A 13,481-nucleotide genomic window follows, 5' to 3' on the forward strand; every position below is an offset into this window, starting at 1 on the left:
CCAGTGAGATGGTATCTCATTGTGGTTTTGATTTGCATTTCTCTGATGGCCAGTGATGATGAGCATTTTTTCATGTGTCTGTTGGCTGTATGAATGTCTTCTTTTGAGAAATGTCTGTTCATATCCTTTGCCCACTAACCTCTGACAAATTTCTAACGTACAGAACTATAAGATAGTAAATTTGCATTGCTTTAAGACACCATATTTGTGACAATTTGTTACAGCAGCAATAAGAACCTAATATAGGAAGAAAGTAAACAAGCTAATTGAAAAAAAAAAAAAGACAAAAGATCTGAATAGGTACTTCTCCAAAGAAGATATATGGATGGCAAACAAGGACATGAAAAGATACTTAACATCATCTATCATTACAGAATAGAAATTAAAATCACAATTAGATGCTATGTCACAGTTGTTAGAATTGTTACAAACAGACAATAAATAATGGCAAAGATCTAGAGCAACAGGCATTCTCATTTATTGCCAGTGGGAATGCAAAAATGGTATAGCCACTTTGGAAGACAGTTTGATAGTTTCTTAAGTATCACTCCTGGGTATTTACCTAAATGTGTTGAAAACTTTTGTTCACACAGAAACCTGTATGCAAATGTTTATAGCAGCTTTATTTATAAATCACCAAAAACTAGGAACAACCAAGATGTCTTTCAGTAAGTGGTACAGTGGAATACTGGAAGACAATAAAATGGAGTGAGTTGGTTATTCCTGCAACAACATGAATAAATATTACATGCATTTTGCTGAGCAAAGCCAGAGCTAAAAGGCAGTGTATTGTATTATTCCATTTACATGACATACTGGAAAAGGCAAAGCTAATAAGAACAGAAAACAGATAGATGGTTACCAGGAGGTGAGGGAGGGGTCAACTACAAAAGGGGTGTGATAGAACTGTTCTATGTGGTAATGGGATGGCAGATGGATTCTATCCAATCATTTGTAGAATGAACTTTCCAGGTGTAAATTAAAAAATCAAAATGTCAGGGGATCCCAGGATGAAATGGAAACTGTAACTGATGAATCTAACTATGTTATAAATGCATGACATATCTTAATGAAACTGGTAGGGGGAGGGGAACTAACCTAAGTGACTTTGGAAAGCGGGTAATGTAATGTTTTGACTGGATAATGTAGGGCTAAAGACAAAAAGAACTTTACATAAACATTGAACTCTAGTTGGTAAATTTGTTTCTTACAGGTACAGGTTAGCAGTCCTAAAACTACCTCTATTCTAGGATTGAATGATAAGTGAACATATTGTAGGTATGGAGAGCCAAGTTTCTGTCAGAGTAAGAAATTACAAATAAACAACAGAGAAACTAGAATGAACTCTGTGGCTCTGGAGAGATGTGTGAGCAGAGACTCATGTTTATTTTAATATATTACAGATAAATATATATACAACTAATCTCAGATACAAGTGGATACATGGCTTAGTGTACATGTATGTAAAAGCCTAGAAGCAGTGACACCCCAGCAGCTACAGACTCATTCAGCACCTATCCTAATCTTGGTTTCTGCATACCATTTTTTAATAAAAAGAAGCACGGCTTCCTGGAGAAATGGCTACTGCTGCATCTGGGACAGGTAAAATATAAGATGAGCCTGGAATATCTTATGGGGTCAGAAAGTAAGGAGGTGCTGTTTTTTTGTTTTTTTTTTTTTAAACATGGAACAGTTTGAGCAACAAAATAGGATATTGCATTTTACTCAAAAAAAATCCTTCAATCCATACTGATATAAATAAATGACTGAATTGATTAATTCTTTAGAGAAAACAGACAAATCTTCCTTAAGGAATAATTTTTAATATATAAATACTATCCCCTTCTGGAGGTGAGCTTTTCTGCCTCCTTGTGGACTGGACTTGGTGATTTGTTTCCAAAGAGGAAAATATGGAAAAGAAAAAAGAAATAACTTTATAGTTAGGAAATCAGGCAGACTCCACCTTAGTCAAGTGTTAAGGTTAAAATCACCAGTGATAAGTCATGTGGTAGCACATCTGTGATATTCCTTCCATAACCCATAATCCCAGCCTAATCATGCAAACACATTAAAATTGAAGGAAATTTTACAAAATATGAAATACTTGATTACTACTCTTCACAAGTGTCAAGAACACGAAAAACAAGGAAAAGTCTGAAAAGCTGTCACAGATTGGAGAGATGAAGGAAACATGATGATTAAATGCAAATGGAATCCTGGATTGGATCTTAGAATCGAAAAAAGACATTAGTGAGAAAACTGGTGAAATACATATAAAGTCTGTAATTCAGTTAATAGTATTATTCTACCAGTATTAATCATTTAATTTTGACAAATGTACCTTGATTATGGAAGATGCTAACATTAGGAGAAGCTCAATAGAGGATATCTGGGAACCCTGTACTCTCTTTGCAACTTTCCCATAAATTTAAAATTGTTCCAAGACAAATGTTTATATAATAAAGGTATGTTCTGTCAACAAATATTTATGCAAATGAATGAACATCTCTTTGTTGATCGTCCTTTTATTAATTGCCTATTATAATCTTTGTCCATTTTTTAGATTAGGTGCACTTTTACATGTTACTGCTATCTGTGGCTTCTTTTGGGCTCTTTATAAATTACATCAATACCTGAGCCGGGCGCGGTGGCTCACGCCTGTAATCCCAGCACTTTGGGAGGCCGAGGCGGGCGGATCACAAGGTCAGGAGATCGAGACCACGGTGAAACCCCGTCTCTACTAAAAATACAAAAAAAAAATTAGCCGGGCGCGGTGGCGGGCGCCTGTAGTCACAGCTACTCAGGAGGCTGAGACAGGAGAATGGCGTGAACCCAGGAGGCGGAGCTTGCAGTAAGCCGAGATCGCGCCACTGCACTCCAGCCTGGGCGACAGAGCGAGACTCCGTCTCAAAAAATAAATAAATAAATTATATCAATACCTGAAAAAGCTTGTTCATATTATTTACATACTATTTTCGAGACTTTGTGTTCTAAAAGGAAGGCTTATTTTAAAAGTTTGTTGTTGTCCTCTCTGCTTTAGATGCTGGGAGCTTTTGCACATGCTGTCTCAATCCATGTTAAGTATGTGATATTTACCCACTTTGCAGATAAGAAAACTGAAACTCAGAGGTTAACCCACTTATGCTGGAGGCTGCAAAATTTTTTGTGAAAAATCAGACCTTGGCGATGACCTCGAGCAGTAGGATACAAATAACTCCCACAAGCTTAACGTTCCAATAATGAAATATGAGGCTTAAATGTTAATAACTTGCCAAAAATGAAATTTAGCAACCACAGGATTTAAATGCAGTTCTTGCTTTAGTCTCTTTTCTTTCTAATATGATAATTTGCCTTTCCTCCAATATAATAGGAAAAATTCAGAGAAATTATTTTAGATGATTTAGAATTAAATAACATACATTTACAAAATGTAAAATAAAAAAACATATCTTTTCTGCTTATAAGTATGCCAGCTTGATTAAAGAAATGGTAAAAGTAAATAAAGTATTGGCACATGCTACAACATGGGTGAAACTTCAAAAAGTGATAAACAAAGTAAGTCACAATAACCCACGTGTTATATAGATTTCATTTATATGAAATGTCCAAAGTAGGCAAATCCAAGGAACAGGAAGTACATTATTGATTGCCAAGGGCTGGATACATGGAGGCTTGGAGAATGATGGCTAAGGAGAGTAGTGTTTCTTTTGGGGGTGATGAAAACTGTTCTAAAATTGGTGACAGTTGCACAACTCTGTGAATATACTAAAAGTCACTGAATAAACACTTCAGGCCAGGCATGGTGGCTCAAGCCTGTAATGCCAGCACTTTGGGAGGCCAGGGCACGCGGATAACTTGAGGCCAGGAGTTTGAGACCAGCCTGGCCAAGATGGCAAAACCCCGTCTCTGCTAAAAATACAAAAATTAGCTGGGCATGGTGACACACACCTATAATCCCAGCTACTTGGTCGGCTGAGGCATGAGAATCGCCTGAACCTGGGAGGCGGAGGTTGCAGTGAGCCAAGATCATGCCACTGCATTGCAGCCTGGGCGTCAGAGTGAGACTTGTGGGAAAAAAAAGAAAAAGAAAGAAAAAAAAAAAAAAACACTTTAAATGGGGAATTATATGGTATGTGGATTATATCTCAATAAAGTTGCTAAAAAATAATTAAATTGCATCAGAAGACAAAAAGATGCACATATGACTATATTTACTGCACCACTGCTTGTAATGACAAAATACTTTAAACAGTTAATTTGACTCTTGTGTGATATATAACCTAAGGATGAAAACAACCTTTAAAACTGTAAACTGCTTTCTGTAATGACACTGTAGATAGTAAAAGCTGACTTTTCTAAGATTACAAGATTTGTATTTTGTGATAAAATAATAAGTAATTATGTTGGTATAGCAAGACTGGGATTTTGGGTTCTGGGGAAAGAAGAAACAATGAAAGATGTCTGAGTTTCAGTCAATACCCTGAATTTCTACTGGAAATATCACTATAATCTTATGTTGACTTTGCCGTCAAAACAAGTGCATGTATCCTAGTTCCAGCCACCGAATAGGCCTAGAAATAAGAACCACTTCAGCAATAATGAAATGTGACTACAAAGGTATTTATTTTTCCACTTCAATGAACAAGGGCTCCTGGGAGAAATGGCTGATTCCAGATCTGTGGCAGGAAATAGGTAAGTGTGGAATACCTTATTATACCAAATAGCAAGAAAGATGTCAAAAACTACTAGGTATGGGTCAGAAAGATTCAGGAGAAGCTGAATCCAACTTGAAGAGACTTCCGAAGGCCATCAAGAGGGGATGCAGATGATATCATCTTGTATATAGAAAAATCTCTTGATATTAGAGAGTATCAGTACTAATACCAAACATGTTTAAATCCATGTGTTCATGATCATACTAAAGAAAAACTCACTTGAAAGTTATTAGGGAAAAAATAAATCCAACATTTATATCCAATTTGACTATACCAGTTGAGTTGTAACTTGAGGTAAGCAAGTAATTGAGTAGAGGAATGTTTTCTCTAGGGACATATCTAACAAATAAATGAAGGAGGAAGGAATGAGAATTAAAATATTACCATTTTTGTAATCTTTAATGAAATAATGATCATTCGCAATGTGGATCATTGACAACCAGCCATTATGTGGCTCCTAAAAAAGGTGTACAACGTGCCAGGCCCTTTGACTCACCCCCGTAATCCCAGCACTTTGGGAGGCTGAGGCGGGTGAATCACGAGGTCAGGAAATAGAAACCATCCTGGCTAACATGGTGAAACCTCGTCTCTACTAAAAATACAAAAAAATTAGCCAGATGTGGTGGCAGGCGCCTGTAGTCCCAGCTACTCAGGAGGCTGAGGCAGGAGAATGGCGTGAACCTGGTAGGCGGAGTTTGCAGTGAGCCAAGATCGCACCACTGCACTCCAGACTGGGCAACAGAGCGAGACTCCATCTCAAAAAAAAAAAAAAAAAAAAAAAAGTGTACAACGTAAGTTATGAGGTAATCTTACCAGAAAACAAAAAGGCAAGCCTGAAGTCTGTAGGTCTTACTAATAAAATACAGGAAATACAGTGCCAGAGGAACATGTTTAAATTTACAGAACAAGACAGGTTGTTCAGTATATATAAATTTAAAATCCCCTTAAAAGAGAAGACACCATAAGCTAAGTTAGAGACAACATGAACATGCATAGAACAGTTCTATAAAAAAAAAAAAAAAACTGATAACTGGTTTTTAAGGGTTAGAATTTGAGGCTGATGGGCAGAAAGGAAAGGGTAATTGCTTGTTACTATACATTTCTCTCTGCATGTTGCATTTTGTACCATATTACTTTTTTAAAAAACATAAATTTTTAAGTCACAGGAAAAGCACCAAGATATTAAAAGTGCTACTTCAGTGAACATACAAATGATAAGTGAAGCAGCCTTATTGCTGATATGGAGAAAATTGTCCTTGTCTGGATAGAAGATCAAAACAGCCATAACATTCCCTCAAGACAAAGCCTAATCCAGAGCAAAATCCTAACTCTATTCACTTCTATGAAGGCTGAGAGAGGTGAGGAAGGTACAGAAGAAAAGTTGGAAGCTAGCAGAGGTTGGTTCGTGAGGTTTAAGGAAAGAAACCATCTCCATAACATAAAGGTGCAAAGTGGAGCAGCAAGTGCTGGTGGAGAAGTTGCAGCAGGTTGTCTAAAAGAGCTAGCTAAGATAATTGGTGAATGTGGCTGCACTAAACAACAGATTTTCTTTTTTTTTGTTTTGTTTTGGGTTTTGTTTTCGTTTTTTCTTTTTTTTTTTTTTTTTTTTTTTGAGAATGAGTCTCGCTCTACCGAACAGGCTAGAGTGCAGTGACACAATCTGGCTCACTGCAACCTCTGCCTCCTGGGTTCAAGTGATTCTCGAGTCTCACTCAGCCTCCCAAGTGATTCTCATGCCTCAGCCTCCTGAGTAGCTGGGATTACAAGCACCCACCACCACACCCAGCTAATTTTTTGGTAGAGACAGAGTTTCACCATGTTGGCAAGGCTGGTCTCAAACTCCTGACATCAAGTAATCCACCTGCCTCGACCTCCCAAAGTGCTGGGATTACAGGCATGAGCCACCGTGCCTGATTCAAAAACAACAGATTTTCAATGTGGATGAAACAGTCTTCTGTTGAAGAAAATGCCATCTAGAACTTTCCTAGCTAGAGAAGAGAAGTCAATGCCTGGCTTCAAAGCTTCAAAAGACAGGCTGATTCTTTTAGTACAGGCTAATCCAGCTGGTGACTTTAAGTTGAAGCCAGTGCTCGCTTACCACCTGAAAATCCTAGAGCTGTTAAGAATTATGCTAAATCTATCGGTGCTCTAGAAATGGAACAACAAAGTCTGGATGACAGGACATCTTTTTACAACATTGAACATTTTAAGCCCACTGTTGAGACCTACTGCTAAGAAAAAAAGATTAATTTTCAAAAGATTATTGCTCACTGACCACACACTTGGTCACTCAAGAGCTCTGATGGAGATGTACAAGAATATTGTTGTTTTCATGTCTTCTGACACAACATCCATTCTGCAACTCGTGGATCAAGGAGTGGTTTTGACTTTCGAGTCTTGTCATTTGATAAATACATTTCATAAGACTGCAGCTGCCATAGATAGTGATTTCTCTGATGGATCTGGGCAAAGTAAATTGAAAACCTTCTGGAAAGGTTTCACCATTCTGGATACTAATAAGAACATTTGTGATTCATGGAAGTAGGTCAATATATTAACATTAATATATTGACTCTGAAAGAAGTTGATTCTAACCCTCACGGATGCCTCTGAGGGGTTCAAGACTTCAGGATCGGAAATAACTGCAGATGTGGTTGAAACAGCAAGAGACCTATGAGAGTAGAAGTGGAGCCTGAAGATGTGACTGAATTACTTTAATCTCATGATAAAAATCGAACAGATGAGGAATAGCTTCTTATGAATGAGCAAATAAAACGATGTCTTCAGATGGAATCTACTTGTGGTGAAGATGCCGTGAACGTTGTTGAAATGACAAAAGATTTCGAAAATTACATAACATTAGTTGATAAAGTGATGGCAAGGTTTGAGAGGATTGACTCCAGTTCTCCTGTGGGTTAAATGCTATCAAGCAGCATTGTATGTTGCAGAGGAATGTTTTGTGAAAAGAAGTCAATCAGTGCAGCAAATTTCAATGTTGTTTTATTTTAAGAAATTGCCATATGCTACACTAACCTTTGGCCACTACCACCCTTATCGGTCAAAAGACACCAACATCGAGGCCAGACCTTCTGCCAGCAAAAAAATTACAGTTCACTGAAGGCTCAGGTGATTGTTAGCATTTTTTTTAGCAATAAAGTATGTTTTAATTAAGGTGTATACATTATTTTTTAGACATATTGTGATTGCACATGTAGTAGACTATGGTATGTAAACATGTAAATGCAACAATTTTTTTTTGCAAACACAGATATTTGTATGACTTGCTTTATTGCAGTGGTCTGGAACATAAACTGCAATATCTTTAAGGTGTGCCTGTATTTGGGAAGAGAAGTTCTCATTTCACTGAATTTGTAGCTTGGAAAATACAAGTCTTGACTGGTATTTAGGGGCTACCATATTCAAGTAGCTAGCTTGGGAGTGAATGAAAAGGGTGAAAAGAAACACTGAGAGATGGAGATAAATAGATCCTGATAACTTTTTTTTTTTACCCTTTGGATCCACTCATGCCTGGAAGAAAATCTGTCAGTGTTTTGTTTTGTTTTTAGATATTGAGCAAATACTCCCTCTGCCCACACACTTCCTGCTTTAAAACAAAAGGCCATGCTGAACTTGTAGAACCAAATGATTGCTAATTACTTGGGGCCATACTAGACACACACACACACACACACATATACACACAACACACACACACACACAGCTTGAGTCCAGCATGGCCTACTGATTTTAAAATAGGAAATGACAGTGTAAATGCCAGGATGAAGGACAAAGTGCTCTGACCTATTGCCAAACCTTTTTTTCCACATCTACAGTCCACCTATATTCTATAATAGTCAGTGCAACTCTTCTTTGTGAATTGTTTACATGTCTGACTTCTTGTTTGGATTTTACTTGGTGATTTCATATGAATTTTTAATGTGAAAGCACTTAGCATTAGGAGTTTGACATTTTGTCTGACCTTAATCACCAGGAGGATCATGTGAGGTTTATTCAGTGGGAAGAGAACTGTTACAGCTCTGACAGAAATGATGGGAAATAAGTAAACAGCCTTTTAAATCTTCACCAGAAATCAATAGGGTTTAAAGATGATGGACGTTGGTGTTTTTTGCTGCTTAAGGACTTCAACCTTTTACGGGAAAATATCTTCTCTACGTGTCAGCAGTTTTTTCCATGCACACAATGAATCGCTGCTGCAAATAGAACATTCTGCATAGAACACTCTTCATCATTATTATAAGAAAGAAACTGTGTAAGACTGGCCTTGGCAATGTAGAGCCTTTTGGGGCATTTTTGTATGAAAAGAGAGGACCATATCTTACAATTTTCTTTTCGTCTTAAGTGTAATTTATATGCCAAACTTTTTCCTCAACCAAATAATAACAGTTTTTATACACTGAGCACCTCCTTTATACTGGGCATTGACCGTGTGATGTTTTAAGGTAGATTATTTGACTCCACTTTATAGATGATGAAATTGGGGCCCAAAGGCTCTAAGTTCATCTAACTAATGATAGAACTGATATTTAAAACCCTGGTCCATCTGAGTTTAAAGCTTATCCTTTTACTACTTTCCAACTATGTCTCTGAGGACAGGCACTTAATAGGTGTTCTTGCCCTTGATTCTGTTTCTTCAGTAGTGGTATCTCTTATTTTCTTTCTCCTTTTCCCCCTAGTCAGTAAAACTAACGTAAGTGATGGACCTTCACATCATTTAATAAGAGGATAAGAGATACATAATTGTCATTGAATAAAAGAATATGGGTTGAGAATGGTTCCCAATATACTCTGCAGATTTGATTTATTATGAATGATTTATGAGATATTAGATTGCTATATAGTAGTTAGCAGTGTATTCACAATCAGCTGCAATCTAATACCAAGTGTTCAAGTATTAACTGAACGTATCATGTAGTGTCCTTTGTTTAAAACATAATAATCTTGACTTTACAAAATAGTTAACTTTCCAGCTGTTTAATTTGTACATATCATTGTACAACTGTTGTCCTTGAGAAAGTAAGGTATTTATTTTGTGATCTGGAAATAGTCTTTGTAATTCAAACTAAGAAAATCAACTTAGTTTTGTTATAATAAATATCATGGAACATATACTGCTAAATAAAAATTTTCACCTAAAACCTCCTGATTTGATGTTATTTTACATTTAAAGGCACATTACTTAATTGGAATTTTTATAAAGGAAATAAGATAGCTTCTTACCAGTTTATTGTAATATATGTAATATGTGTAATGTAGTGGGGAGCCGAGCAAGAAGACACGAGGCAGATGAGAACAGAGGTAGCCTTTATTGGGCTCGCAGGCGAGGTTCACCGGCCCCCTAGGAGGAGGGCCGAGGAAGTCACGCTCGGAGCGGGTATCGGGGGGCCTTTTATAGGGTGAGGTAGGCGGGGTTTGTAGGTTTCGGTTTTCCTGAGTTAGGTTTCGATTTCTGAGGAATGACCTGTCCAGGAGCTTGCGCAGAGCGGGGGATTTTTGGCAGGCACAGGCTGAGAGTCTTAGCAGGAAGTGAAGGGCGGGAAGTCCTAACAAAGGGCCTGCCATGCTGGGTCATACCGCCATGTTGGGTCTAGATTCCTGCCTAACATTCCGACCTCTTTCTAATAAGAAAAAGGGGCAGTGTATTCATCTGGCTGCTTCCTGCTGATATAGGCCATCGTGGGGTTCTTCGGAGGTCAGAACTTGGGTATAGGGGTGGAGTAGCATCTGATTGAAAGTGACCTGGGAGGCTTCTTTTATGCGGTCCTGGACGAAGCGGATGACACAGGGAGCTATAAGTAGTAAGAAGCCAATGATTAGTAAGGGGCTTAGAAAGGGTAGGACCCAACTGGCCATAGACGTCTGCCACCACCCAAATGAGGGCCCCGATCGAGGTTTTTCTGGTGGAGTCCTTCCTGAATCTTTCTAGAGTGAGGAGATTGGTTTCTACTAGTCCTGACTCATGGATGTAGTAGCAACATTCTTCATTGAGGAACATGCAGGTGCCGCCCTTATCGGCTGTAAGGAGGTCGAGTGCCCCACGGTTTTGGGCTGCCACCTGGGCAACTGAGGTGATCTGTTGTTGGAGGGAGGCCAAGGACTCCGCAGAAGCTTCAATTGCTACCTGTAATCGGGCTGAAAGGTCTTGAGAGGTCCGGACAGAATGAGTTAGGGCTCCGGTTCCTAGGCTGGAGGCTACAAGGGATGAGGCTAAAGAGACCCCGATCATCAATGGAAGGAATACTGCCCTTGCCTGACGGGGGGCGGGCAAGGGGCAGAAGGGAGGATAGCTCGGCCTCACTGTACAGGGTGAGGCTGGGGACTAGGGAGATGGAAACGCATAGGGTAGTGTTGGAAGCCTTGAGAGTCTTTGACAGAGTGGAATTGCATCAAAAATACCCACCTTTGGGGGGCAGTTAGATTTGGAGGCGCAGATCCTGTCTGGTTGCACCAGGAAGCATTGGAGGTGGAGTAGCAAAAGGGGAGCTGTTGTCTAAGCGGATCTTGGAACAAGGGGACTTCCCCCAGGGTTCAGCTGGGAAGGGGAAAGGAGAGGGTTAGGTTAGAGGAGTTAACAGGGCTGGGTAAGGGTACCGCAACCAGGGGGGATTTACCTAAGGCGGCACACAGGAAACAGCGAGAGATGTTGCATACCCCGGCCATGTGTGCCACTTGAGCCCCTTCTCTGACTAAGGTTAGCCAGGAAAAGGGGTTGCTGCCTGGGTCGACTATAGCTGAATGGCTTTTTCCTGTGTTTGATGTCCAGAGGCCAGGCTGACAAGGCATGCTATACGAACCCTGACGTAGGCCCTACAAGATGCCCTGAGTCGGACCACAGGATAGGAATCATACCCTGCTCCCGTAGAGGCGGGCCTCCACCCCTCGCGGCCCACCTTGAGTCCCAGGGTCAGGGATGGTGAGGAAAACAGGTAGACTCTCAGGTTCGTACGTCAGCCGCAGAGGAAGTGGGCTGCTGCCAGAGGGTTTCTTTGGTGTCCTGTATGGCCTTATGCATGTTGCAGTAGTTTTAAGGGCAGCCCCCATTGGTTTCAACCCAAGTAGATCGACAAGCATCATATGTCTGATCATATGTGAAACAGATATACGGGTGCCTCCACTCATGGGACACACTGTTGGAGGAGGAGAAATTAAAGGTTACTTGGCTTTGGCACCCTTGGGGTTGGCAATCTACTATGGCTATGGTGAGGGAGCTCATGCGATTTCTTTGGGTCCAGGTGTCGGAAAGGTAGAACCTCCACCGGAATGGGTTAGTGGGGGAAGCTTAGGTAGGAGACTTACCTGGACTTGGGAGGACTAGGTGTCCAAGGAAGGTCAGGCAGAGGGTCGTTACCTGCGCGCATGAGTCGTAACTTGGTAGGGGTAACAACCTGAGTAGTCCAATTGGAATCATGCTGGGTGGGCGCCTTTTTCAGCTGGGACAGGTGATACTAGGAGGGAAGACCAAGGAGCTTGGCAGCGGTGGGGTTGGCGGGGATTACAGTGTATGGTCCTCCTTTTTCAGATGACTGTGGGTAGTAGGGAATGTGGAGCTTCTAGGAGAATGGTTGCCGCCTACACCTAAGGGTTAATGGGGACCGAAAACCAGGAGTGAGGTATCAGCCTCGCAGGGTTTATCAGGAGGGGAAAGACAAATGCGAGGTGCGGAGGGGAACCATCCAGGCAGCAAGACAGAGGAGGAGTCTGGGGCCATCCAGGCAGCAAGACAGAGGAGGAGTCAGGTGGTAGGTGGAGGGAGTGCCCTCAATTCCTATGACCGTGACAACGGGGGGATGGGTGGGCCACTGGAGGAAGGCAAAACAGAGTAGGTAGCCTCCTGCATCCATAAGGAAGGCTATGGACTTACCCACTGCCTGGAGCGTAACCCTGGGCATGGCGAGAGTTAGGAGAGGTTCCCCAGAGTAGGAGGGGTTCCCCAGCCTGGGCCTTTTAATCTTCCTCGGTGTCGAGGAGCTGGAAGGCGCCTCCAGTACCCGGAGGAGGGTCATCACGTAGAGGCGTAGCGACCGTCCTCAGGTTGGGGCAGTCCGACTTCCAGTGGCCCATCTGCCAACAGCTCGGACAGGGGCGAGTTGGTTCCTCAGGTTTGGGGCACTGCCTGGCCCAGTGGCCTTCATTGCGGCACTTGAAGCAGGCACCAGGTGGCGCTTGGGGAGTACCTCCTCCTGGAGAGCTCCTGGAGCTGGCCGGCGTCAGGGCTGCTATCAAGGCCTGGGTTTGGAGGTCTACCTTCTGTTTTAGTCTTGCCTGTCACTGAGCCTCAGCTGCTTCCTCCCTGGAGTTGTAGACCTTGAAGGCCAGTTTGACTAAATCCTGGATGGGAGATTGAGGGCCATCCTCCACCTTTTTAAATTTTTTTCAGATATCTGGAGCTGACTGAGAAATAAAGTACGTAGCCAAGACAGTCCCTCCTGTGGGGGAGGCAGGGTCAAGGCGGGTGTACTGAATGAGTGCCTCAGTCAATCGGTTAAGAAAGACGGCCGGATTCTCATGTGAGTCTTGGACTACCTCCTTTAATTTATTAAAGTTGAGCAGTGCCGGCAAGAAGGCACTGGACCACCATGTCTCGGCGGTGGCGGCCTGCCTGCCCAACCTGGTAGTCCCAGCCGGGCTCAGCCGAGGGCACCGCCTTGGTGCCGACTGGCATGGTGGGGTCAGTTAAATGAACCTGGTCAGCGTGTTGCCTGACTGCCGCTAGGATATGCTCCCATTCCTCAGGGGACAAGGTTGAGG

General features: G+C 41.5%; 1 protein-coding gene and 1 long non-coding RNA gene across 2 annotated transcripts in view; one reads left to right on the forward strand and one right to left on the reverse strand.

Moving 5' to 3' along the window:
- Positions 1 to 13,481, forward strand: part of RANBP17 (RAN binding protein 17) — a 436,018-nt gene that overhangs the window by 197,230 nt on the left and 225,307 nt on the right. The window lies entirely within an intron of this gene.
- LOC108513621 (uncharacterized) lies at positions 10,124 to 11,423 on the reverse strand. The gene is made up of 3 exons (XR_001880960.1): positions 11,345 to 11,423; positions 11,134 to 11,265; positions 10,124 to 10,522 (listed from the first exon to the last, which is right to left on the reverse strand). It is a non-coding gene; the product is annotated as an uncharacterized LOC108513621 (long non-coding RNA).

The sequence above is a fragment of the Rhinopithecus bieti genome, unplaced genomic scaffold, assembly GCF_001698545.2.
Source record: "Rhinopithecus bieti isolate Rb0 unplaced genomic scaffold, ASM169854v2 scaffold_30732, whole genome shotgun sequence".
Classification (NCBI taxonomy): Eukaryota; Metazoa; Chordata; class Mammalia; order Primates; family Cercopithecidae; genus Rhinopithecus; species Rhinopithecus bieti.